Here is a 19,450-nt window from a genome sequence, read left to right as displayed (position 1 = left end):
TCCAACTCTGTTGACCACAGGTATGTGCCTCGATAAGAGGTGGACAGACGTCGCATCGCTCTCGCCGTCACTTGTGACCGCGAATCGTACTTAACGTAATTTTCTGCAAGCGTCAGCGGAGCGTCAGTCGAGCTAAAAGCTAAGTCGGGCCAAGTCGCATAAGAGGAGCAACAAAACGCGCATTTCCGGTACCGGGAATCGAACCCGGGCCTCCTGGGTGAGAGCCAGGTATCCTAGCCACTAGACCACACCGGATAACGACGCAAGCGCTCCTCCAGCGAACGCAGCAAACAGTACACAGGCTACTTGACGACAACGGCCAAAATTTAGCGTTTCCACTTTGTAGAACGGCATGCTCGGGACGCATTTCGTGGAGACGAACGCCAGCAATCGTGACACCAGACTGCGCCTGTGAATCCTGTCGTTGCACCACGCACTGTGCTGCTACGACAATTTAAGAAAGAGACGCTCACGGCTTGCTGCGCTGTTCCCTTCGCGGGTAATCAGTGCTCCTGCTTTCGAGACAGAAAACGTTGGCAGCTGTGGGATTCGAACCCACGCCTCCGAAGAGACTGGTGCCTGAAACCAGCGCCTTAGACCGCTCGGCCACGCTACCTACGTGGCACGGCGGTCACAGGAGCTGCGTTCTACCCCACGAGAAAACATCGCAATGGCACAAAAAACGAGAAAAAGCTGGCAGCTGTGGGATTCGAACCCACGCCTCCGAAGAGACTGGTGCCTTAAACCAGCGCCTTAGACCGCTCGGCCACGCTACCTGTGCCCGTGTTCTTCGCTTTTGTAGAAACAGTGCACGACACAGCTTCCTGTTCTGCTGCGACTGGCTGCTCATCCATTGCACCTCAAACAACTGCCATTTTCGAATAGATGGTTCAAATGGCTCTGAGCACTATGGGACTTAACATCTATGGTCATCAGTCCCCTAGAACTTAGAACTACTTAAACCTAACTAACCTAAGGACAGCACACAACACCCAGCCATCACGAGGCAGAGAAAATCCCTGACCCCGCCGGGAATCGAACCCGGGAACCCGGGCGTGGGAAGCGAGAACGCTACCGCACGACCACGAGATGCGGGCTTTTCGAATAGAGATTAACTACACAGGCAGCTGCCCGCTCTCTGGTGCGGCGGCATTACGTGTTGATAATGAATTGGTAGTGCCACCCGCAGCCTGCGGAACATGAGTGAAAAATCAAGAGGGCACCGTGATTTCAAACACTGAGTCACAATCGTCACTGCAGCGACAGCAAGGCAAAACTTTAAAAATTGCCGTGACCAGGATTCGAACCTGGGTTATTGCGGCCACAACGCAATGTCCTAACCACTAGACGATCACGGCCACGGAGGCACCGCCGACGGCAGTTCTCGCGACTGCAAGTGGCGATGAACAGCAAAGCTCGGCCCACACACCACTGTGTCTCCCCACAGCTGTGCCAGACGCGGTCTCCATTATATGTATACTGGCAAACGAACGTGTCTGCGCTGTAAGGACACTAAGCAGTGTGGTTAGCTGCATTCAACCCCCGTGGCAATGTCTTGCAGTCCTCCAACTCTGTTGGCCACAGGTATGTGCCTCAATAAGAGGTGGACAGACGTCGCATCGCTCTCGCCGTCACTTGTGACCGCGAATCGTACTTAACGTAATTTTCTGCAAGCGTCAGCGGAGCGTCAGTCGAGCTAAGTCGGGCCAAGTCGCATAAGAGGAGCAACAAAATGCGCATTTCCGGTACCGGGAATCGAACCCGGGCCTCCTGGGTGAGAGCCAGGTATCCTAGCCACTAGACCACACCGGATAACGACGCAAGCGCTCCTCCAGCGAACGCAGCAAACAGTACACACGCTACTTGACGACAACGGCCAAAATTTAGCGTTTCCACTTTGTAGAACGGCATGCTCGGGACGCATTTCGTGGAGACGAACGCCAGCAATCGTGACACCAGACTGCGCCTGTGAATCCTGTCGTTGCACCACGCACTGTGCTGCTACGACAATTTAAGAAAGAGACGCTCACGGCTTGCTGCGCTGTTCCCTTCGCGGGTAATCAGTGCTCCTGCTTTCGAGACAGAAAACGTTGGCAGCTGTGGGATTCGAACCCACGCCTCCGAAGAGACTGGTGCCTGAAACCAGCGCCTTAGACCGCTCGGCCACGCTACCTACGTGGCACGGCGGTCACAGGAGCTGCGTTCTACCCCACGAGAAAACATCGCAATGGCACAAAAAACGAGAAAAAGCTGGCAGCTGTGGGATTCGAACCCACGCCTCCGAAGAGACTGGTGCCTTAAACCAGCGCCTTAGACCGCTCGGCCACGCTACCTGTGCCCGTGTTCTTCGCTTTTGTAGAAACAGTGCACGACACAGCTTCCTGTTCTGCTGCGACTGGCTGCTCATCCATTGCACCTCAAACAACTGCCATTTTCGAATAGATGGTTCAAATGGCTCTGAGCACTATGGGACTTAACATCTATGGTCATCAGTCCCCTAGAACTTAGAACTACTTAAACCTAACTAACCTAAGGACAGCACACAACACCCAGCCATCACGAGGCAGAGAAAATCCCTGACCCCGCCGGGAATCGAACCCGGGAACCCGGGCGTGGGAAGCGAGAACGCTACCGCACGACCACGAGATGCGGGCTTTTCGAATAGAGATTAACTACACAGGCAGCTGCCCGCTCTCTGGTGCGGCGGCATTACGTGTTGATAATGAATTGGTAGTGCCACCCGCAGCCTGCGGAACATGAGTGAAAAATCAAGAGGGCACCGTGATTTCAAACACTGAGTCACAATCGTCACTGCAGCGACAGCAAGGCAAAACTTTAAAAATTGCCGTGACCAGGATTCGAACCTGGGTTATTGCGGCCACAACGCAATGTCCTAACCACTAGACGATCACGGCCACGGAGGCACCGCCGACGGCAGTTCTCGCGACTGCAAGTGGCGATGAACAGCAAAGCTCGGCCCACACACCACTGTGTCTCCCCACAGCTGTGCCAGACGCGGTCTCCATTATATGTATACTGGCAAACGAACGTGTCTGCGCTGTAAGGACACTAAGCAGTGTGGTTAGCTGCATTCAACCCCCGTGGCAATGTCTTGCAGTCCTCCAACTCTGTTGGCCACAGGTATGTGCCTCAATAAGAGGTGGACAGACGTCGCATCGCTCTCGCCGTCACTTGTGACCGCGAATCGTACTTAACGTAATTTTCTGCAAGCGTCAGCGGAGCGTCAGTCGAGCTAAGTCGGGCCAAGTCGCATAAGAGGAGCAACAAAATGCGCATTTCCGGTACCGGGAATCGAACCCGGGCCTCCTGGGTGAGAGCCAGGTATCCTAGCCACTAGACCACACCGGATAACGACGCAAGCGCTCCTCCAGCGAACGCAGCAAACAGTACACACGCTACTTGACGACAACGGCCAAAATTTAGCGTTTCCACTTTGTAGAACGGCATGCTCGGGACGCATTTCGTGGAGACGAACGCCAGCAATCGTGACACCAGACTGCGCCTGTGAATCCTGTCGTTGCACCACGCACTGTGCTGCTACGACAATTTAAGAAAGAGACGCTCACGGCTTGCTGCGCTGTTCCCTTCGCGGGTAATCAGTGCTCCTGCTTTCGAGACAGAAAACGTTGGCAGCGGTGGGATTCGAACCCACGCCTCCGAAGAGACTGGTGCCTGAAACCAGCGCCTTAGACCGCTCGGCCACGCTACCTACGTGGCACGGCGGTCACAGGAGCTGCGTTCTACCCCACGAGAAAACATCGCAATGGCACAAAAAACGAGAAAAAGCTGGCAGCGGTGGGATTCGAACCCACGCCTCCGAAGAGACTGGTGCCTTAAACCAGCGCCTTAGACCGCTCGGCCACGCTACCTGTGCCCGTGTTCTTCGCTTTTGTAGAAACAGTGCACGACACAGCTTCCTGTTCTGCTGCGACTGGCTGCTCATCCATTGCACCTCAAACAACTGCCATTTTCGAATAGAGATTAACTACACAGGCAGCTGCCCGCTCTCTGGTGCGGCGGCATTACGTGTTGATAATGAATTGGTAGTGCCACCCGCAGCCTGCGGAACATGAGTGAAAAATCAAGAGGGCACCGTGATTTCAAACACTGAGTCACAATCGTCACTGCAGCGACAGCAAGGCAAAACTTTAAAAATTGCCGTGACCAGGATTCGAACCTGGGTTATTGCGGCCACAACGCAATGTCCTAACCACTAGACGATCACGGCCACGGAGGCACCGCCGACGGCAGTTCTCGCGACTGCAAGTGGCGATGAACAGCAAAGCTCGGCCCACACACCACTGTGTCTCCCCACAGCTGTGCCAGACGCGGTCTCCATTATATGTATACTGGCAAACGAACGTGTCTGCGCTGTTAGGACACTAAGCAGTGTGGTTAGCTGCATTCAACCCCCGTGGCAATGTCTTGCAGTCCTCCAACTCTGTTGACCACAGGTATGTGCCTCGATAAGAGGTGGACAGATGTCGCATCGCTCTCGCCGTCACTTGTGACCGCGAATCGTACTTAACGTAATTTTCTGCAAGCGTCAGCGGAGCGTCAGTCGAGCTAAAAGCTAAGTCGGGCCAAGTCGCATAAGAGGAGCAACAAAACGCGCATTTCCGGTACCGGGAATCGAACCCGGGCCTCCTGGGTGAGAGCCAGGTATCCTAGCCACTAGACCACACCGGATAACGACGCAAGCGCTCCTCCAGCGAACGCAGCAAACAGTACACAGGCTACTTGACGACAACGGCCAAAATTTAGCGTTTCCACTTTGTAGAACGGCATGCTCGGGACGCATTTCGTGGAGACGAACGCCAGCAATCGTGACACCAGACTGCGCCTGTGAATCCTGTCGTTGCACCACGCACTGTGCTGCTACGACAATTTAAGAAAGAGACGCTCACGGCTTGCTGCGCTGTTCCCTTCGCGGGTAATCAGTGCTCCTGCTTTCGAGACAGAAAACGTTGGCAGCTGTGGGATTCGAACCCACGCCTCCGAAGAGACTGGTGCCTGAAACCAGCGCCTTAGACCGCTCGGCCACGCTACCTGTGCCCGTGTTCTTCGCTTTTGTAGAAACAGTGCACGACACAGCTTCCTGTTCTGCTGCGACTGGCTCCTCATCCATTGCACCTCAAACAACTGCCATTTTCGAATAGATGGTTCAAATGGCTCTGAGCACTATGGGACTTAACATCTATGGTCATCAGTCCCCTAGAACTTAGAACTACTTAAACCTAACTAACCTAAGGACAGCACACAACACCCAGCCATCACGAGGCAGAGAAAATCCCTGACCCCGCCGGGAATCGAACCCGGGAACCCGGGCGTGGGAAGCGAGAACGCTACCGCACGACCACGAGATGCGGGCTTTTCGAATAGAGATTAACTACACAGGCAGCTGCCCGCTCTCTGGTGCGGCGGCATTACGTGTTGATAATGAATTGGTAGTGCCACCCGCAGCCTGCGGAACATGAGTGAAAAATCAAGAGGGCACCGTGATTTCAAACACTGAGTCACAATCGTCACTGCAGCGACAGCAAGGCAAAACTTTAAAAATTGCCGTGACCAGGATTCGAACCTGGGTTATTGCGGCCACAACGCAATGTCCTAACCACTAGACGATCACGGCCACGGAGGCACCGCCGACGGCAGTTCTCGCGACTGCAAGTGGCGATGAACAGCAAAGCTCGGCCCACACACCACTGTGTCTCCCCACAGCTGTGCCAGACGCGGTCTCCATTATATGTATACTGGCAAACGAACGTGTCTGCGCTGTAAGGACACTAAGCAGTGTGGTTAGCTGCATTCAACCCCCGTGGCAATGTCTTGCAGTCCTCCAACTCTGTTGGCCACAGGTATGTGCCTCAATAAGAGGTGGACAGACGTCGCATCGCTCTCGCCGTCACTTGTGACCGCGAATCGTACTTAACGTAATTTTCTGCAAGCGTCAGCGGAGCGTCAGTCGAGCTAAAAGCTAAGTCGGGCCAAGTCGCATAAGAGGAGCAACAAAACGCGCATTTCCGGTACCGGGAATCGAACCCGGGCCTCCTGGGTGAGAGCCAGGTATCCTAGCCACTAGACCACACCGGATAACGACGCAAGCGCTCCTCCAGCGAACGCAGCAAACAGTACACAGGCTACTTGACGACAACGGCCAAAATTTAGCGTTTCCACTTTGTAGAACGGCATGCTCGGGACGCATTTCGTGGAGACGAACGCCAGCAATCGTGACACCAGACTGCGCCTGTGAATCCTGTCGTTGCACCACGCACTGTGCTGCTACGACAATTTAAGAAAGAGACGCTCACGGCTTGCTGCGCTGTTCCCTTCGCGGGTAATCAGTGCTCCTGCTTTCGAGACAGAAAACGTTGGCAGCTGTGGGATTCGAACCCACGCCTCCGAAGAGACTGGTGCCTGAAACCAGCGCCTTAGACCGCTCGGCCACGCTACCTACGTGGCACGGCGGTCACAGGAGCTGCGTTCTACCCCACGAGAAAACATCGCAATGGCACAAAAAACGAGAAAAAGCTGGCAGCTGTGGGATTCGAACCCACGCCTCCGAAGAGACTGGTGCCTTAAACCAGCGCCTTAGACCGCTCGGCCACGCTACCTGTGCCCGTGTTCTTCGCTTTTGTAGAAACAGTGCACGACACAGCTTCCTGTTCTGCTGCGACTGGCTGCTCATCCATTGCACCTCAAACAACTGCCATTTTCGAATAGAGATTAACTACACAGGCAGCTGCCCGCTCTCTGGTGCGGCGGCATTACGTGTTGATAATGAATTGGTAGTGCCACCCGCAGCCTGCGGAACATGAGTGAAAAATCAAGAGGGCACCGTGATTTCAAACACTGAGTCACAATCGTCACTGCAGCGACAGCAAGGCAAAACTTTAAAAATTGCCGTGACCAGGATTCGAACCTGGGTTATTGCGGCCACAACGCAATGTCCTAACCACTAGACGATCACGGCCACGGAGGCACCGCCGACGGCAGTTCTCGCGACTGCAAGTGGCGATGAACAGCAAAGCTCGGCCCACACACCACTGTGTCTCCCCACAGCTGTGCCAGACGCGGTCTCCATTATATGTATACTGGCAAACGAACGTGTCTGCGCTGTTAGGACACTAAGCAGTGTGGTTAGCTGCATTCAACCCCCGTGGCAATGTCTTGCAGTCCTCCAACTCTGTTGACCACAGGTATGTGCCTCGATAAGAGGTGGACAGACGTCGCATCGCTCTCGCCGTCACTTGTGACCGCGAATCGTACTTAACGTAATTTTCTGCAAGCGTCAGCGGAGCGTCAGTCGAGCTAAAAGCTAAGTCGGGCCAAGTCGCATAAGAGGAGCAACAAAACGCGCATTTCCGGTACCGGGAATCGAACCCGGGCCTCCTGGGTGAGAGCCAGGTATCCTAGCCACTAGACCACACCGGATAACGACGCAAGCGCTCCTCCAGCGAACGCAGCAAACAGTACACAGGCTACTTGACGACAACGGCCAAAATTTAGCGTTTCCACTTTGTAGAACGGCATGCTCGGGACGCATTTCGTGGAGACGAACGCCAGCAATCGTGACACCAGACTGCGCCTGTGAATCCTGTCGTTGCACCACGCACTGTGCTGCTACGACAATTTAAGAAAGAGACGCTCACGGCTTGCTGCGCTGTTCCCTTCGCGGGTAATCAGTGCTCCTGCTTTCGAGACAGAAAACGTTGGCAGCTGTGGGATTCGAACCCACGCCTCCGAAGAGACTGGTGCCTGAAACCAGCGCCTTAGACCGCTCGGCCACGCTACCTACGTGGCACGGCGGTCACAGGAGCTGCGTTCTACCCCACGAGAAAACATCGCAATGGCACAAAAAACGAGAAAAAGCTGGCAGCTGTGGGATTCGAACCCACGCCTCCGAAGAGACTGGTGCCTTAAACCAGCGCCTTAGACCGCTCGGCCACGCTACCTGTGCCCGTGTTCTTCGCTTTTGTAGAAACAGTGCACGACACAGCTTCCTGTTCTGCTGCGACTGGCTGCTCATCCATTGCACCTCAAACAACTGCCATTTTCGAATAGATGGTTCAAATGGCTCTGAGCACTATGGGACTTAACATCTATGGTCATCAGTCCCCTAGAACTTAGAACTACTTAAACCTAACTAACCTAAGGACAGCACACAACACCCAGCCATCACGAGGCAGAGAAAATCCCTGACCCCGCCGGGAATCGAACCCGGGAACCCGGGCGTGGGAAGCGAGAACGCTACCGCACGACCACGAGATGCGGGCTTTTCGAATAGAGATTAACTACACAGGCAGCTGCCCGCTCTCTGGTGCGGCGGCATTACGTGTTGATAATGAATTGGTAGTGCCACCCGCAGCCTGCGGAACATGAGTGAAAAATCAAGAGGGCACCGTGATTTCAAACACTGAGTCACAATCGTCACTGCAGCGACAGCAAGGCAAAACTTTAAAAATTGCCGTGACCAGGATTCGAACCTGGGTTATTGCGGCCACAACGCAATGTCCTAACCACTAGACGATCACGGCCACGGAGGCACCGCCGACGGCAGTTCTCGCGACTGCAAGTGGCGATGAACAGCAAAGCTCGGCCCACACACCACTGTGTCTCCCCACAGCTGTGCCAGACGCGGTCTCCATTATATGTATACTGGCAAACGAACGTGTCTGCGCTGTAAGGACACTAAGCAGTGTGGTTAGCTGCATTCAACCCCCGTGGCAATGTCTTGCAGTCCTCCAACTCTGTTGGCCACAGGTATGTGCCTCAATAAGAGGTGGACAGACGTCGCATCGCTCTCGCCGTCACTTGTGACCGCGAATCGTACTTAACGTAATTTTCTGCAAGCGTCAGCGGAGCGTCAGTCGAGCTAAGTCGGGCCAAGTCGCATAAGAGGAGCAACAAAATGCGCATTTCCGGTACCGGGAATCGAACCCGGGCCTCCTGGGTGAGAGCCAGGTATCCTAGCCACTAGACCACACCGGATAACGACGCAAGCGCTCCTCCAGCGAACGCAGCAAACAGTACACACGCTACTTGACGACAACGGCCAAAATTTAGCGTTTCCACTTTGTAGAACGGCATGCTCGGGACGCATTTCGTGGAGACGAACGCCAGCAATCGTGACACCAGACTGCGCCTGTGAATCCTGTCGTTGCACCACGCACTGTGCTGCTACGACAATTTAAGAAAGAGACGCTCACGGCTTGCTGCGCTGTTCCCTTCGCGGGTAATCAGTGCTCCTGCTTTCGAGACAGAAAACGTTGGCAGCGGTGGGATTCGAACCCACGCCTCCGAAGAGACTGGTGCCTGAAACCAGCGCCTTAGACCGCTCGGCCACGCTACCTACGTGGCACGGCGGTCACAGGAGCTGCGTTCTACCCCACGAGAAAACATCGCAATGGCACAAAAAACGAGAAAAAGCTGGCAGCGGTGGGATTCGAACCCACGCCTCCGAAGAGACTGGTGCCTTAAACCAGCGCCTTAGACCGCTCGGCCACGCTACCTGTGCCCGTGTTCTTCGCTTTTGTAGAAACAGTGCACGACACAGCTTCCTGTTCTGCTGCGACTGGCTGCTCATCCATTGCACCTCAAACAACTGCCATTTTCGAATAGAGATTAACTACACAGGCAGCTGCCCGCTCTCTGGTGCGGCGGCATTACGTGTTGATAATGAATTGGTAGTGCCACCCGCAGCCTGCGGAACATGAGTGAAAAATCAAGAGGGCACCGTGATTTCAAACACTGAGTCACAATCGTCACTGCAGCGACAGCAAGGCAAAACTTTAAAAATTGCCGTGACCAGGATTCGAACCTGGGTTATTGCGGCCACAACGCAATGTCCTAACCACTAGACGATCACGGCCACGGAGGCACCGCCGACGGCAGTTCTCGCGACTGCAAGTGGCGATGAACAGCAAAGCTCGGCCCACACACCACTGTGTCTCCCCACAGCTGTGCCAGACGCGGTCTCCATTATATGTATACTGGCAAACGAACGTGTCTGCGCTGTTAGGACACTAAGCAGTGTGGTTAGCTGCATTCAACCCCCGTGGCAATGTCTTGCAGTCCTCCAACTCTGTTGACCACAGGTATGTGCCTCGATAAGAGGTGGACAGATGTCGCATCGCTCTCGCCGTCACTTGTGACCGCGAATCGTACTTAACGTAATTTTCTGCAAGCGTCAGCGGAGCGTCAGTCGAGCTAAAAGCTAAGTCGGGCCAAGTCGCATAAGAGGAGCAACAAAACGCGCATTTCCGGTACCGGGAATCGAACCCGGGCCTCCTGGGTGAGAGCCAGGTATCCTAGCCACTAGACCACACCGGATAACGACGCAAGCGCTCCTCCAGCGAACGCAGCAAACAGTACACAGGCTACTTGACGACAACGGCCAAAATTTAGCGTTTCCACTTTGTAGAACGGCATGCTCGGGACGCATTTCGTGGAGACGAACGCCAGCAATCGTGACACCAGACTGCGCCTGTGAATCCTGTCGTTGCACCACGCACTGTGCTGCTACGACAATTTAAGAAAGAGACGCTCACGGCTTGCTGCGCTGTTCCCTTCGCGGGTAATCAGTGCTCCTGCTTTCGAGACAGAAAACGTTGGCAGCTGTGGGATTCGAACCCACGCCTCCGAAGAGACTGGTGCCTGAAACCAGCGCCTTAGACCGCTCGGCCACGCTACCTGTGCCCGTGTTCTTCGCTTTTGTAGAAACAGTGCACGACACAGCTTCCTGTTCTGCTGCGACTGGCTCCTCATCCATTGCACCTCAAACAACTGCCATTTTCGAATAGATGGTTCAAATGGCTCTGAGCACTATGGGACTTAACATCTATGGTCATCAGTCCCCTAGAACTTAGAACTACTTAAACCTAACTAACCTAAGGACAGCACACAACACCCAGCCATCACGAGGCAGAGAAAATCCCTGACCCCGCCGGGAATCGAACCCGGGAACCCGGGCGTGGGAAGCGAGAACGCTACCGCACGACCACGAGATGCGGGCTTTTCGAATAGAGATTAACTACACAGGCAGCTGCCCGCTCTCTGGTGCGGCGGCATTACGTGTTGATAATGAATTGGTAGTGCCACCCGCAGCCTGCGGAACATGAGTGAAAAATCAAGAGGGCACCGTGATTTCAAACACTGAGTCACAATCGTCACTGCAGCGACAGCAAGGCAAAACTTTAAAAATTGCCGTGACCAGGATTCGAACCTGGGTTATTGCGGCCACAACGCAATGTCCTAACCACTAGACGATCACGGCCACGGAGGCACCGCCGACGGCAGTTCTCGCGACTGCAAGTGGCGATGAACAGCAAAGCTCGGCCCACACACCACTGTGTCTCCCCACAGCTGTGCCAGACGCGGTCTCCATTATATGTATACTGGCAAACGAACGTGTCTGCGCTGTAAGGACACTAAGCAGTGTGGTTAGCTGCATTCAACCCCCGTGGCAATGTCTTGCAGTCCTCCAACTCTGTTGGCCACAGGTATGTGCCTCAATAAGAGGTGGACAGACGTCGCATCGCTCTCGCCGTCACTTGTGACCGCGAATCGTACTTAACGTAATTTTCTGCAAGCGTCAGCGGAGCGTCAGTCGAGCTAAGTCGGGCCAAGTCGCATAAGAGGAGCAACAAAATGCGCATTTCCGGTACCGGGAATCGAACCCGGGCCTCCTGGGTGAGAGCCAGGTATCCTAGCCACTAGACCACACCGGATAACGACGCAAGCGCTCCTCCAGCGAACGCAGCAAACAGTACACACGCTACTTGACGACAACGGCCAAAATTTAGCGTTTCCACTTTGTAGAACGGCATGCTCGGGACGCATTTCGTGGAGACGAACGCCAGCAATCGTGACACCAGACTGCGCCTGTGAATCCTGTCGTTGCACCACGCACTGTGCTGCTACGACAATTTAAGAAAGAGACGCTCACGGCTTGCTGCGCTGTTCCCTTCGCGGGTAATCAGTGCTCCTGCTTTCGAGACAGAAAACGTTGGCAGCGGTGGGATTCGAACCCACGCCTCCGAAGAGACTGGTGCCTGAAACCAGCGCCTTAGACCGCTCGGCCACGCTACCTACGTGGCACGGCGGTCACAGGAGCTGCGTTCTACCCCACGAGAAAACATCGCAATGGCACAAAAAACGAGAAAAAGCTGGCAGCGGTGGGATTCGAACCCACGCCTCCGAAGAGACTGGTGCCTTAAACCAGCGCCTTAGACCGCTCGGCCACGCTACCTGTGCCCGTGTTCTTCGCTTTTGTAGAAACAGTGCACGACACAGCTTCCTGTTCTGCTGCGACTGGCTGCTCATCCATTGCACCTCAAACAACTGCCATTTTCGAATAGAGATTAACTACACAGGCAGCTGCCCGCTCTCTGGTGCGGCGGCATTACGTGTTGATAATGAATTGGTAGTGCCACCCGCAGCCTGCGGAACATGAGTGAAAAATCAAGAGGGCACCGTGATTTCAAACACTGAGTCACAATCGTCACTGCAGCGACAGCAAGGCAAAACTTTAAAAATTGCCGTGACCAGGATTCGAACCTGGGTTATTGCGGCCACAACGCAATGTCCTAACCACTAGACGATCACGGCCACGGAGGCACCGCCGACGGCAGTTCTCGCGACTGCAAGTGGCGATGAACAGCAAAGCTCGGCCCACACACCACTGTGTCTCCCCACAGCTGTGCCAGACGCGGTCTCCATTATATGTATACTGGCAAACGAACGTGTCTGCGCTGTTAGGACACTAAGCAGTGTGGTTAGCTGCATTCAACCCCCGTGGCAATGTCTTGCAGTCCTCCAACTCTGTTGACCACAGGTATGTGCCTCGATAAGAGGTGGACAGATGTCGCATCGCTCTCGCCGTCACTTGTGACCGCGAATCGTACTTAACGTAATTTTCTGCAAGCGTCAGCGGAGCGTCAGTCGAGCTAAAAGCTAAGTCGGGCCAAGTCGCATAAGAGGAGCAACAAAACGCGCATTTCCGGTACCGGGAATCGAACCCGGGCCTCCTGGGTGAGAGCCAGGTATCCTAGCCACTAGACCACACCGGATAACGACGCAAGCGCTCCTCCAGCGAACGCAGCAAACAGTACACAGGCTACTTGACGACAACGGCCAAAATTTAGCGTTTCCACTTTGTAGAACGGCATGCTCGGGACGCATTTCGTGGAGACGAACGCCAGCAATCGTGACACCAGACTGCGCCTGTGAATCCTGTCGTTGCACCACGCACTGTGCTGCTACGACAATTTAAGAAAGAGACGCTCACGGCTTGCTGCGCTGTTCCCTTCGCGGGTAATCAGTGCTCCTGCTTTCGAGACAGAAAACGTTGGCAGCGGTGGGATTCGAACCCACGCCTCCGAAGAGACTGGTGCCTGAAACCAGCGCCTTAGACCGCTCGGCCACGCTACCTACGTGGCACGGCGGTCACAGGAGCTGCGTTCTACCCCACGAGAAAACATCGCAATGGCACAAAAAACGAGAAAAAGCTGGCAGCGGTGGGATTCGAACCCACGCCTCCGAAGAGACTGGTGCCTTAAACCAGCGCCTTAGACCGCTCGGCCACGCTACCTGTGCCCGTGTTCTTCGCTTTTGTAGAAACAGTGCACGACACAGCTTCCTGTTCTGCTGCGACTGGCTGCTCATCCATTGCACCTCAAACAACTGCCATTTTCGAATAGAGATTAACTACACAGGCAGCTGCCCGCTCTCTGGTGCGGCGGCATTACGTGTTGATAATGAATTGGTAGTGCCACCCGCAGCCTGCGGAACATGAGTGAAAAATCAAGAGGGCACCGTGATTTCAAACACTGAGTCACAATCGTCACTGCAGCGACAGCAAGGCAAAACTTTAAAAATTGCCGTGACCAGGATTCGAACCTGGGTTATTGCGGCCACAACGCAATGTCCTAACCACTAGACGATCACGGCCACGGAGGCACCGCCGACGGCAGTTCTCGCGACTGCAAGTGGCGATGAACAGCAAAGCTCGGCCCACACACCACTGTGTCTCCCCACAGCTGTGCCAGACGCGGTCTCCATTATATGTATACTGGCAAACGAACGTGTCTGCGCTGTTAGGACACTAAGCAGTGTGGTTAGCTGCATTCAACCCCCGTGGCAATGTCTTGCAGTCCTCCAACTCTGTTGACCACAGGTATGTGCCTCGATAAGAGGTGGACAGATGTCGCATCGCTCTCGCCGTCACTTGTGACCGCGAATCGTACTTAACGTAATTTTCTGCAAGCGTCAGCGGAGCGTCAGTCGAGCTAAAAGCTAAGTCGGGCCAAGTCGCATAAGAGGAGCAACAAAACGCGCATTTCCGGTACCGGGAATCGAACCCGGGCCTCCTGGGTGAGAGCCAGGTATCCTAGCCACTAGACCACACCGGATAACGACGCAAGCGCTCCTCCAGCGAACGCAGCAAACAGTACACAGGCTACTTGACGACAACGGCCAAAATTTAGCGTTTCCACTTTGTAGAACGGCATGCTCGGGACGCATTTCGTGGAGACGAACGCCAGCAATCGTGACACCAGACTGCGCCTGTGAATCCTGTCGTTGCACCACGCACTGTGCTGCTACGACAATTTAAGAAAGAGACGCTCACGGCTTGCTGCGCTGTTCCCTTCGCGGGTAATCAGTGCTCCTGCTTTCGAGACAGAAAACGTTGGCAGCTGTGGGATTCGAACCCACGCCTCCGAAGAGACTGGTGCCTGAAACCAGCGCCTTAGACCGCTCGGCCACGCTACCTGTGCCCGTGTTCTTCGCTTTTGTAGAAACAGTGCACGACACAGCTTCCTGTTCTGCTGCGACTGGCTCCTCATCCATTGCACCTCAAACAACTGCCATTTTCGAATAGATGGTTCAAATGGCTCTGAGCACTATGGGACTTAACATCTATGGTCATCAGTCCCCTAGAACTTAGAACTACTTAAACCTAACTAACCTAAGGACAGCACACAACACCCAGCCATCACGAGGCAGAGAAAATCCCTGACCCCGCCGGGAATCGAACCCGGGAACCCGGGCGTGGGAAGCGAGAACGCTACCGCACGACCACGAGATGCGGGCTTTTCGAATAGAGATTAACTACACAGGCAGCTGCCCGCTCTCTGGTGCGGCGGCATTACGTGTTGATAATGAATTGGTAGTGCCACCCGCAGCCTGCGGAACATGAGTGAAAAATCAAGAGGGCACCGTGATTTCAAACACTGAGTCACAATCGTCACTGCAGCGACAGCAAGGCAAAACTTTAAAAATTGCCGTGACCAGGATTCGAACCTGGGTTATTGCGGCCACAACGCAATGTCCTAACCACTAGACGATCACGGCCACGGAGGCACCGCCGACGGCAGTTCTCGCGACTGCAAGTGGCGATGAACAGCAAAGCTCGGCCCACACACCACTGTGTCTCCCCACAGCTGTGCCAGACGCGGTCTCCATTATATGTATACTGGCAAACGAACGTGTCTGCGCTGTAAGGACACTAAGCAGTGTGGTTAGCTGCATTCAACCCCCGTGGCAATGTCTTGCAGTCCTCCAACTCTGTTGGCCACAGGTATGTGCCTCAATAAGAGGTGGACAGACGTCGCATCGCTCTCGCCGTCACTTGTGACCGCGAATCGTACTTAACGTAATTTTCTGCAAGCGTCAGCGGAGCGTCAGTCGAGCTAAGTCGGGCCAAGTCGCATAAGAGGAGCAACAAAATGCGCATTTCCGGTACCGGGAATCGAACCCGGGCCTCCTGGGTGAGAGCCAGGTATCCTAGCCACTAGACCACACCGGATAACGACGCAAGCGCTCCTCCAGCGAACGCAGCAAACAGTACACACGCTACTTGACGACAACGGCCAAAATTTAGCGTTTCCACTTTGTAGAACGGCATGCTCGGGACGCATTTCGTGGAGACGAACGCCAGCAATCGTGACACCAGACTGCGCCTGTGAATCCTGTCGTTGCACCACGCACTGTGCTGCTACGACAATTTAAGAAAGAGACGCTCACGGCTTGCTGCGCTGTTCCCTTCGCGGGTAATCAGTGCTCCTGCTTTCGAGACAGAAAACGTTGGCAGCTGTGGGATTCGAACCCACGCCTCCGAAGAGACTGGTGCCTGAAACCAGCGCCTTAGACCGCTCGGCCACGCTACCTACGTGGCACGGCGGTCACAGGAGCTGCGTTCTACCCCACGAGAAAACATCGCAATGGCACAAAAAACGAGAAAAAGCTGGCAGCTGTGGGATTCGAACCCACGCCTCCGAAGAGACTGGTGCCTTAAACCAGCGCCTTAGACCGCTCGGCCACGCTACCTGTGCCCGTGTTCTTCGCTTTTGTAGAAACAGTGCACGACACAGCTTCCTGTTCTGCTGCGACTGGCTGCTCATCCATTGCACCTCAAACAACTGCCATTTTCGAATAGATGGTTCAAATGGCTCTGAGCACTATGGGACTTAACATCTATGGTCATCAGTCCCCTAGAACTTAGAACTACTTAAACCTAACTAACCTAAGGACAGCACACAACACCCAGCCATCACGAGGCAGAGAAAATCCCTGACCCCGCCGGGAATCGAACCCGGGAACCCGGGCGTGGGAAGCGAGAACGCTACCGCACGACCACGAGATGCGGGCTTTTCGAATAGAGATTAACTACACAGGCAGCTGCCCGCTCTCTGGTGCGGCGGCATTACGTGTTGATAATGAATTGGTAGTGCCACCCGCAGCCTGCGGAACATGAGTGAAAAATCAAGAGGGCACCGTGATTTCAAACACTGAGTCACAATCGTCACTGCAGCGACAGCAAGGCAAAACTTTAAAAATTGCCGTGACCAGGATTCGAACCTGGGTTATTGCGGCCACAACGCAATGTCCTAACCACTAGACGATCACGGCCACGGAGGCACCGCCGACGGCAGTTCTCGCGACTGCAAGTGGCGATGAACAGCAAAGCTCGGCCCACACACCACTGTGTCTCCCCACAGCTGTGCCAGACGCGGTCTCCATTATATGTATACTGGCAAACGAACGTGTCTGCGCTGTAAGGACACTAAGCAGTGTGGTTAGCTGCATTCAACCCCCGTGGCAATGTCTTGCAGTCCTCCAACTCTGTTGGCCACAGGTATGTGCCTCAATAAGAGGTGGACAGACGTCGCATCGCTCTCGCCGTCACTTGTGACCGCGAATCGTACTTAACGTAATTTTCTGCAAGCGTCAGCGGAGCGTCAGTCGAGCTAAGTCGGGCCAAGTCGCATAAGAGGAGCAACAAAATGCGCATTTCCGGTACCGGGAATCGAACCCGGGCCTCCTGGGTGAGAGCCAGGTATCCTAGCCACTAGACCACACCGGATAACGACGCAAGCGCTCCTCCAGCGAACGCAGCAAACAGTACACACGCTACTTGACGACAACGGCCAAAATTTAGCGTTTCCACTTTGTAGAACGGCATGCTCGGGACGCATTTCGTGGAGACGAACGCCAGCAATCGTGACACCAGACTGCGCCTGTGAATCCTGTCGTTGCACCACGCACTGTGCTGCTACGACAATTTAAGAAAGAGACGCTCACGGCTTGCTGCGCTGTTCCCTTCGCGGGTAATCAGTGCTCCTGCTTTCGAGACAGAAAACGTTGGCAGCGGTGGGATTCGAACCCACGCCTCCGAAGAGACTGGTGCCTGAAACCAGCGCCTTAGACCGCTCGGCCACGCTACCTACGTGGCACGGCGGTCACAGGAGCTGCGTTCTACCCCACGAGAAAACATCGCAATGGCACAAAAAACGAGAAAAAGCTGGCAGCGGTGGGATTCGAACCCACGCCTCCGAAGAGACTGGTGCCTTAAACCAGCGCCTTAGACCGCTCGGCCACGCTACCTGTGCCCGTGTTCTTCGCTTTTGTAGAAACAGTGCACGACACAGCTTCCTGTTCTGCTGCGACTGGCTGCTCATCCATTGCACCTCAAACAACTGCCATTTTCGAATAGAGATTAACTACACAGGCAGCTGCCCGCTCTCTGGTGCGGCGGCATTACGTGTTGATAATGAATTGGTAGTGCCACCCGCAGCCTGCGGAACATGAGTGAAAAATCAAGAGGGCACCGTGATTTCAAACACTGAGTCACAATCGTCACTGCAGCGACAGCAAGGCAAAACTTTAAAAATTGCCGTGACCAGGATTCGAACCTGGGTTATTGCGGCCACAACGCAATGTCCTAACCACTAGACGATCACGGCCACGGAGGCACCGCCGACGGCAGTTCTCGCGACTGCAAGTGGCGATGAACAGCAAAGCTCGGCCCACACACCACTGTGTCTCCCCACAGCTGTGCCAGACGCGGTCTCCATTATATGTATACTGGCAAACGAACGTGTCTGCGCTGTTAGGACACTAAGCAGTGTGGTTAGCTGCATTCAACCCCCGTGGCAATGTCTTGCAGTCCTCCAACTCTGTTGACCACAGGTATGTGCCTCGATAAGAGGTGGACAGATGTCGCATCGCTCTCGCCGTCACTTGTGACCGCGAATCGTACTTAACGTAATTTTCTGCAAGCGTCAGCGGAGCGTCAGTCGAGCTAAAAGCTAAGTCGGGCCAAGTCGCATAAGAGGAGCAACAAAACGCGCATTTCCGGTACCGGGAATCGAACCCGGGCCTCCTGGGTGAGAGCCAGGTATCCTAGCCACTAGACCACACCGGATAACGACGCAAGCGCTCCTCCAGCGAACGCAGCAAACAGTACACAGGCTACTTGACGACAACGGCCAAAATTTAGCGTTTCCACTTTGTAGAACGGCATGCTCGGGACGCATTTCGTGGAGACGAACGCCAGCAATCGTGACACCAGACTGCGCCTGTGAATCCTGTCGTTGCACCACGCACTGTGCTGCTACGACAATTTAAGAAAGAGACGCTCACGGCTTGCTGCGCTGTTCCCTTCGCGGGTAATCAGTGCTCCTGCTTTCGAGACAGAAAACGTTGGCAGCTGTGGGATTCGAACCCACGCCTCCGAAGAGACTGGTGCCTGAAACCAGCGCCTTAGACCGCTCGGCCACGCTACCTGTGCCCGTGTTCTTCGCTTTTGTAGAAACAGTGCACGACACAGCTTCCTGTTCTGCTGCGACTGGCTCCTCATCCATTGCACCTCAAACAACTGCCATTTTCGAATAGATGGTTCAAATGGCTCTGAGCACTATGGGACTTAACATCTATGGTCATCAGTCCCCTAGAACTTAGAACTACTTAAACCTAACTAACCTAAGGACAGCACACAACACCCAGCCATCACGAGGCAGAGAAAATCCCTGACCCCGCCGGGAATCGAACCCGGGAACCCGGGCGTGGGAAGCGAGAACGCTACCGCACGACCACGAGATGCGGGCTTTTCGAATAGAGATTAACTACACAGGCAGCTGCCCGCTCT

The 19,450-nt window shown here is 54.6% G+C and overlaps 51 non-coding genes across 51 annotated transcripts; all 51 read right to left on the bottom strand.

Annotated features, from left to right (window-relative positions):
- Positions 1-183: 183 nt before the first annotated feature.
- Positions 184-255, bottom strand: Trnae-cuc (transfer RNA glutamic acid (anticodon CUC)). Its single transcript has one exon. It is a non-coding gene; the product is annotated as a tRNA-Glu (tRNA).
- Positions 256-534: 279 nt separating this feature from the next.
- On the bottom strand, positions 535-616 carry Trnal-cag (transfer RNA leucine (anticodon CAG)). The gene has a single exon. It is a non-coding gene; the product is annotated as a tRNA-Leu (tRNA).
- A 78-nt stretch (positions 617-694) lies between these two features.
- Trnal-aag (transfer RNA leucine (anticodon AAG)) lies at positions 695-776 on the bottom strand. The gene has a single exon. It is a non-coding gene; the product is annotated as a tRNA-Leu (tRNA).
- A 510-nt stretch (positions 777-1,286) lies between these two features.
- Trnah-gug (transfer RNA histidin (anticodon GUG)) lies at positions 1,287-1,358 on the bottom strand. Its single transcript has one exon. It is a non-coding gene; the product is annotated as a tRNA-His (tRNA).
- Positions 1,359-1,740: 382 nt separating this feature from the next.
- On the bottom strand, positions 1,741-1,812 carry Trnae-cuc (transfer RNA glutamic acid (anticodon CUC)). The gene has a single exon. It is a non-coding gene; the product is annotated as a tRNA-Glu (tRNA).
- A 279-nt stretch (positions 1,813-2,091) lies between these two features.
- On the bottom strand, positions 2,092-2,173 carry Trnal-cag (transfer RNA leucine (anticodon CAG)). Its single transcript has one exon. It is a non-coding gene; the product is annotated as a tRNA-Leu (tRNA).
- A 78-nt stretch (positions 2,174-2,251) lies between these two features.
- On the bottom strand, positions 2,252-2,333 carry Trnal-aag (transfer RNA leucine (anticodon AAG)). Its single transcript has one exon. It is a non-coding gene; the product is annotated as a tRNA-Leu (tRNA).
- Positions 2,334-2,843: 510 nt separating this feature from the next.
- Trnah-gug (transfer RNA histidin (anticodon GUG)) lies at positions 2,844-2,915 on the bottom strand. Its single transcript has one exon. It is a non-coding gene; the product is annotated as a tRNA-His (tRNA).
- A 382-nt stretch (positions 2,916-3,297) lies between these two features.
- On the bottom strand, positions 3,298-3,369 carry Trnae-cuc (transfer RNA glutamic acid (anticodon CUC)). The gene has a single exon. It is a non-coding gene; the product is annotated as a tRNA-Glu (tRNA).
- A 279-nt stretch (positions 3,370-3,648) lies between these two features.
- Trnal-cag (transfer RNA leucine (anticodon CAG)) lies at positions 3,649-3,730 on the bottom strand. The gene has a single exon. It is a non-coding gene; the product is annotated as a tRNA-Leu (tRNA).
- A 78-nt stretch (positions 3,731-3,808) lies between these two features.
- Trnal-aag (transfer RNA leucine (anticodon AAG)) lies at positions 3,809-3,890 on the bottom strand. The gene has a single exon. It is a non-coding gene; the product is annotated as a tRNA-Leu (tRNA).
- A 287-nt stretch (positions 3,891-4,177) lies between these two features.
- On the bottom strand, positions 4,178-4,249 carry Trnah-gug (transfer RNA histidin (anticodon GUG)). The gene has a single exon. It is a non-coding gene; the product is annotated as a tRNA-His (tRNA).
- A 389-nt stretch (positions 4,250-4,638) lies between these two features.
- Positions 4,639-4,710, bottom strand: Trnae-cuc (transfer RNA glutamic acid (anticodon CUC)). Its single transcript has one exon. It is a non-coding gene; the product is annotated as a tRNA-Glu (tRNA).
- Positions 4,711-4,989: 279 nt separating this feature from the next.
- On the bottom strand, positions 4,990-5,071 carry Trnal-cag (transfer RNA leucine (anticodon CAG)). The gene has a single exon. It is a non-coding gene; the product is annotated as a tRNA-Leu (tRNA).
- Positions 5,072-5,581: 510 nt separating this feature from the next.
- Positions 5,582-5,653, bottom strand: Trnah-gug (transfer RNA histidin (anticodon GUG)). Its single transcript has one exon. It is a non-coding gene; the product is annotated as a tRNA-His (tRNA).
- A 389-nt stretch (positions 5,654-6,042) lies between these two features.
- On the bottom strand, positions 6,043-6,114 carry Trnae-cuc (transfer RNA glutamic acid (anticodon CUC)). Its single transcript has one exon. It is a non-coding gene; the product is annotated as a tRNA-Glu (tRNA).
- A 279-nt stretch (positions 6,115-6,393) lies between these two features.
- On the bottom strand, positions 6,394-6,475 carry Trnal-cag (transfer RNA leucine (anticodon CAG)). The gene has a single exon. It is a non-coding gene; the product is annotated as a tRNA-Leu (tRNA).
- A 78-nt stretch (positions 6,476-6,553) lies between these two features.
- Trnal-aag (transfer RNA leucine (anticodon AAG)) lies at positions 6,554-6,635 on the bottom strand. Its single transcript has one exon. It is a non-coding gene; the product is annotated as a tRNA-Leu (tRNA).
- A 287-nt stretch (positions 6,636-6,922) lies between these two features.
- Trnah-gug (transfer RNA histidin (anticodon GUG)) lies at positions 6,923-6,994 on the bottom strand. The gene has a single exon. It is a non-coding gene; the product is annotated as a tRNA-His (tRNA).
- A 389-nt stretch (positions 6,995-7,383) lies between these two features.
- Trnae-cuc (transfer RNA glutamic acid (anticodon CUC)) lies at positions 7,384-7,455 on the bottom strand. Its single transcript has one exon. It is a non-coding gene; the product is annotated as a tRNA-Glu (tRNA).
- Positions 7,456-7,734: 279 nt separating this feature from the next.
- Trnal-cag (transfer RNA leucine (anticodon CAG)) lies at positions 7,735-7,816 on the bottom strand. Its single transcript has one exon. It is a non-coding gene; the product is annotated as a tRNA-Leu (tRNA).
- A 78-nt stretch (positions 7,817-7,894) lies between these two features.
- Positions 7,895-7,976, bottom strand: Trnal-aag (transfer RNA leucine (anticodon AAG)). Its single transcript has one exon. It is a non-coding gene; the product is annotated as a tRNA-Leu (tRNA).
- Positions 7,977-8,486: 510 nt separating this feature from the next.
- Positions 8,487-8,558, bottom strand: Trnah-gug (transfer RNA histidin (anticodon GUG)). The gene has a single exon. It is a non-coding gene; the product is annotated as a tRNA-His (tRNA).
- A 382-nt stretch (positions 8,559-8,940) lies between these two features.
- On the bottom strand, positions 8,941-9,012 carry Trnae-cuc (transfer RNA glutamic acid (anticodon CUC)). Its single transcript has one exon. It is a non-coding gene; the product is annotated as a tRNA-Glu (tRNA).
- A 279-nt stretch (positions 9,013-9,291) lies between these two features.
- Trnal-cag (transfer RNA leucine (anticodon CAG)) lies at positions 9,292-9,373 on the bottom strand. Its single transcript has one exon. It is a non-coding gene; the product is annotated as a tRNA-Leu (tRNA).
- Positions 9,374-9,451: 78 nt separating this feature from the next.
- Positions 9,452-9,533, bottom strand: Trnal-aag (transfer RNA leucine (anticodon AAG)). Its single transcript has one exon. It is a non-coding gene; the product is annotated as a tRNA-Leu (tRNA).
- Positions 9,534-9,820: 287 nt separating this feature from the next.
- On the bottom strand, positions 9,821-9,892 carry Trnah-gug (transfer RNA histidin (anticodon GUG)). The gene has a single exon. It is a non-coding gene; the product is annotated as a tRNA-His (tRNA).
- Positions 9,893-10,281: 389 nt separating this feature from the next.
- On the bottom strand, positions 10,282-10,353 carry Trnae-cuc (transfer RNA glutamic acid (anticodon CUC)). The gene has a single exon. It is a non-coding gene; the product is annotated as a tRNA-Glu (tRNA).
- A 279-nt stretch (positions 10,354-10,632) lies between these two features.
- Positions 10,633-10,714, bottom strand: Trnal-cag (transfer RNA leucine (anticodon CAG)). The gene has a single exon. It is a non-coding gene; the product is annotated as a tRNA-Leu (tRNA).
- A 510-nt stretch (positions 10,715-11,224) lies between these two features.
- Positions 11,225-11,296, bottom strand: Trnah-gug (transfer RNA histidin (anticodon GUG)). Its single transcript has one exon. It is a non-coding gene; the product is annotated as a tRNA-His (tRNA).
- A 382-nt stretch (positions 11,297-11,678) lies between these two features.
- On the bottom strand, positions 11,679-11,750 carry Trnae-cuc (transfer RNA glutamic acid (anticodon CUC)). The gene has a single exon. It is a non-coding gene; the product is annotated as a tRNA-Glu (tRNA).
- Positions 11,751-12,029: 279 nt separating this feature from the next.
- On the bottom strand, positions 12,030-12,111 carry Trnal-cag (transfer RNA leucine (anticodon CAG)). Its single transcript has one exon. It is a non-coding gene; the product is annotated as a tRNA-Leu (tRNA).
- A 78-nt stretch (positions 12,112-12,189) lies between these two features.
- On the bottom strand, positions 12,190-12,271 carry Trnal-aag (transfer RNA leucine (anticodon AAG)). Its single transcript has one exon. It is a non-coding gene; the product is annotated as a tRNA-Leu (tRNA).
- A 287-nt stretch (positions 12,272-12,558) lies between these two features.
- Positions 12,559-12,630, bottom strand: Trnah-gug (transfer RNA histidin (anticodon GUG)). The gene has a single exon. It is a non-coding gene; the product is annotated as a tRNA-His (tRNA).
- A 389-nt stretch (positions 12,631-13,019) lies between these two features.
- Trnae-cuc (transfer RNA glutamic acid (anticodon CUC)) lies at positions 13,020-13,091 on the bottom strand. Its single transcript has one exon. It is a non-coding gene; the product is annotated as a tRNA-Glu (tRNA).
- A 279-nt stretch (positions 13,092-13,370) lies between these two features.
- Trnal-cag (transfer RNA leucine (anticodon CAG)) lies at positions 13,371-13,452 on the bottom strand. Its single transcript has one exon. It is a non-coding gene; the product is annotated as a tRNA-Leu (tRNA).
- A 78-nt stretch (positions 13,453-13,530) lies between these two features.
- Trnal-aag (transfer RNA leucine (anticodon AAG)) lies at positions 13,531-13,612 on the bottom strand. The gene has a single exon. It is a non-coding gene; the product is annotated as a tRNA-Leu (tRNA).
- A 287-nt stretch (positions 13,613-13,899) lies between these two features.
- Positions 13,900-13,971, bottom strand: Trnah-gug (transfer RNA histidin (anticodon GUG)). Its single transcript has one exon. It is a non-coding gene; the product is annotated as a tRNA-His (tRNA).
- A 389-nt stretch (positions 13,972-14,360) lies between these two features.
- Trnae-cuc (transfer RNA glutamic acid (anticodon CUC)) lies at positions 14,361-14,432 on the bottom strand. The gene has a single exon. It is a non-coding gene; the product is annotated as a tRNA-Glu (tRNA).
- Positions 14,433-14,711: 279 nt separating this feature from the next.
- On the bottom strand, positions 14,712-14,793 carry Trnal-cag (transfer RNA leucine (anticodon CAG)). Its single transcript has one exon. It is a non-coding gene; the product is annotated as a tRNA-Leu (tRNA).
- A 510-nt stretch (positions 14,794-15,303) lies between these two features.
- Trnah-gug (transfer RNA histidin (anticodon GUG)) lies at positions 15,304-15,375 on the bottom strand. The gene has a single exon. It is a non-coding gene; the product is annotated as a tRNA-His (tRNA).
- A 382-nt stretch (positions 15,376-15,757) lies between these two features.
- Trnae-cuc (transfer RNA glutamic acid (anticodon CUC)) lies at positions 15,758-15,829 on the bottom strand. Its single transcript has one exon. It is a non-coding gene; the product is annotated as a tRNA-Glu (tRNA).
- Positions 15,830-16,108: 279 nt separating this feature from the next.
- Trnal-cag (transfer RNA leucine (anticodon CAG)) lies at positions 16,109-16,190 on the bottom strand. Its single transcript has one exon. It is a non-coding gene; the product is annotated as a tRNA-Leu (tRNA).
- Positions 16,191-16,268: 78 nt separating this feature from the next.
- On the bottom strand, positions 16,269-16,350 carry Trnal-aag (transfer RNA leucine (anticodon AAG)). The gene has a single exon. It is a non-coding gene; the product is annotated as a tRNA-Leu (tRNA).
- Positions 16,351-16,860: 510 nt separating this feature from the next.
- On the bottom strand, positions 16,861-16,932 carry Trnah-gug (transfer RNA histidin (anticodon GUG)). Its single transcript has one exon. It is a non-coding gene; the product is annotated as a tRNA-His (tRNA).
- A 382-nt stretch (positions 16,933-17,314) lies between these two features.
- Positions 17,315-17,386, bottom strand: Trnae-cuc (transfer RNA glutamic acid (anticodon CUC)). Its single transcript has one exon. It is a non-coding gene; the product is annotated as a tRNA-Glu (tRNA).
- A 279-nt stretch (positions 17,387-17,665) lies between these two features.
- Trnal-cag (transfer RNA leucine (anticodon CAG)) lies at positions 17,666-17,747 on the bottom strand. Its single transcript has one exon. It is a non-coding gene; the product is annotated as a tRNA-Leu (tRNA).
- A 78-nt stretch (positions 17,748-17,825) lies between these two features.
- On the bottom strand, positions 17,826-17,907 carry Trnal-aag (transfer RNA leucine (anticodon AAG)). The gene has a single exon. It is a non-coding gene; the product is annotated as a tRNA-Leu (tRNA).
- A 287-nt stretch (positions 17,908-18,194) lies between these two features.
- Positions 18,195-18,266, bottom strand: Trnah-gug (transfer RNA histidin (anticodon GUG)). The gene has a single exon. It is a non-coding gene; the product is annotated as a tRNA-His (tRNA).
- A 389-nt stretch (positions 18,267-18,655) lies between these two features.
- On the bottom strand, positions 18,656-18,727 carry Trnae-cuc (transfer RNA glutamic acid (anticodon CUC)). Its single transcript has one exon. It is a non-coding gene; the product is annotated as a tRNA-Glu (tRNA).
- Positions 18,728-19,006: 279 nt separating this feature from the next.
- On the bottom strand, positions 19,007-19,088 carry Trnal-cag (transfer RNA leucine (anticodon CAG)). Its single transcript has one exon. It is a non-coding gene; the product is annotated as a tRNA-Leu (tRNA).
- Between the last annotated feature and the right edge of the window lie 362 nt (positions 19,089-19,450).

Source organism: Schistocerca nitens, chromosome 1 (genome assembly GCF_023898315.1).
Source record: "Schistocerca nitens isolate TAMUIC-IGC-003100 chromosome 1, iqSchNite1.1, whole genome shotgun sequence".
In the NCBI taxonomy this organism is placed as follows: domain Eukaryota; kingdom Metazoa; phylum Arthropoda; class Insecta; order Orthoptera; family Acrididae; genus Schistocerca; species Schistocerca nitens.
Note: the sequence above shows the minus strand (reverse complement) of the source record. Positions and strands in the feature narration are given on the sequence as shown.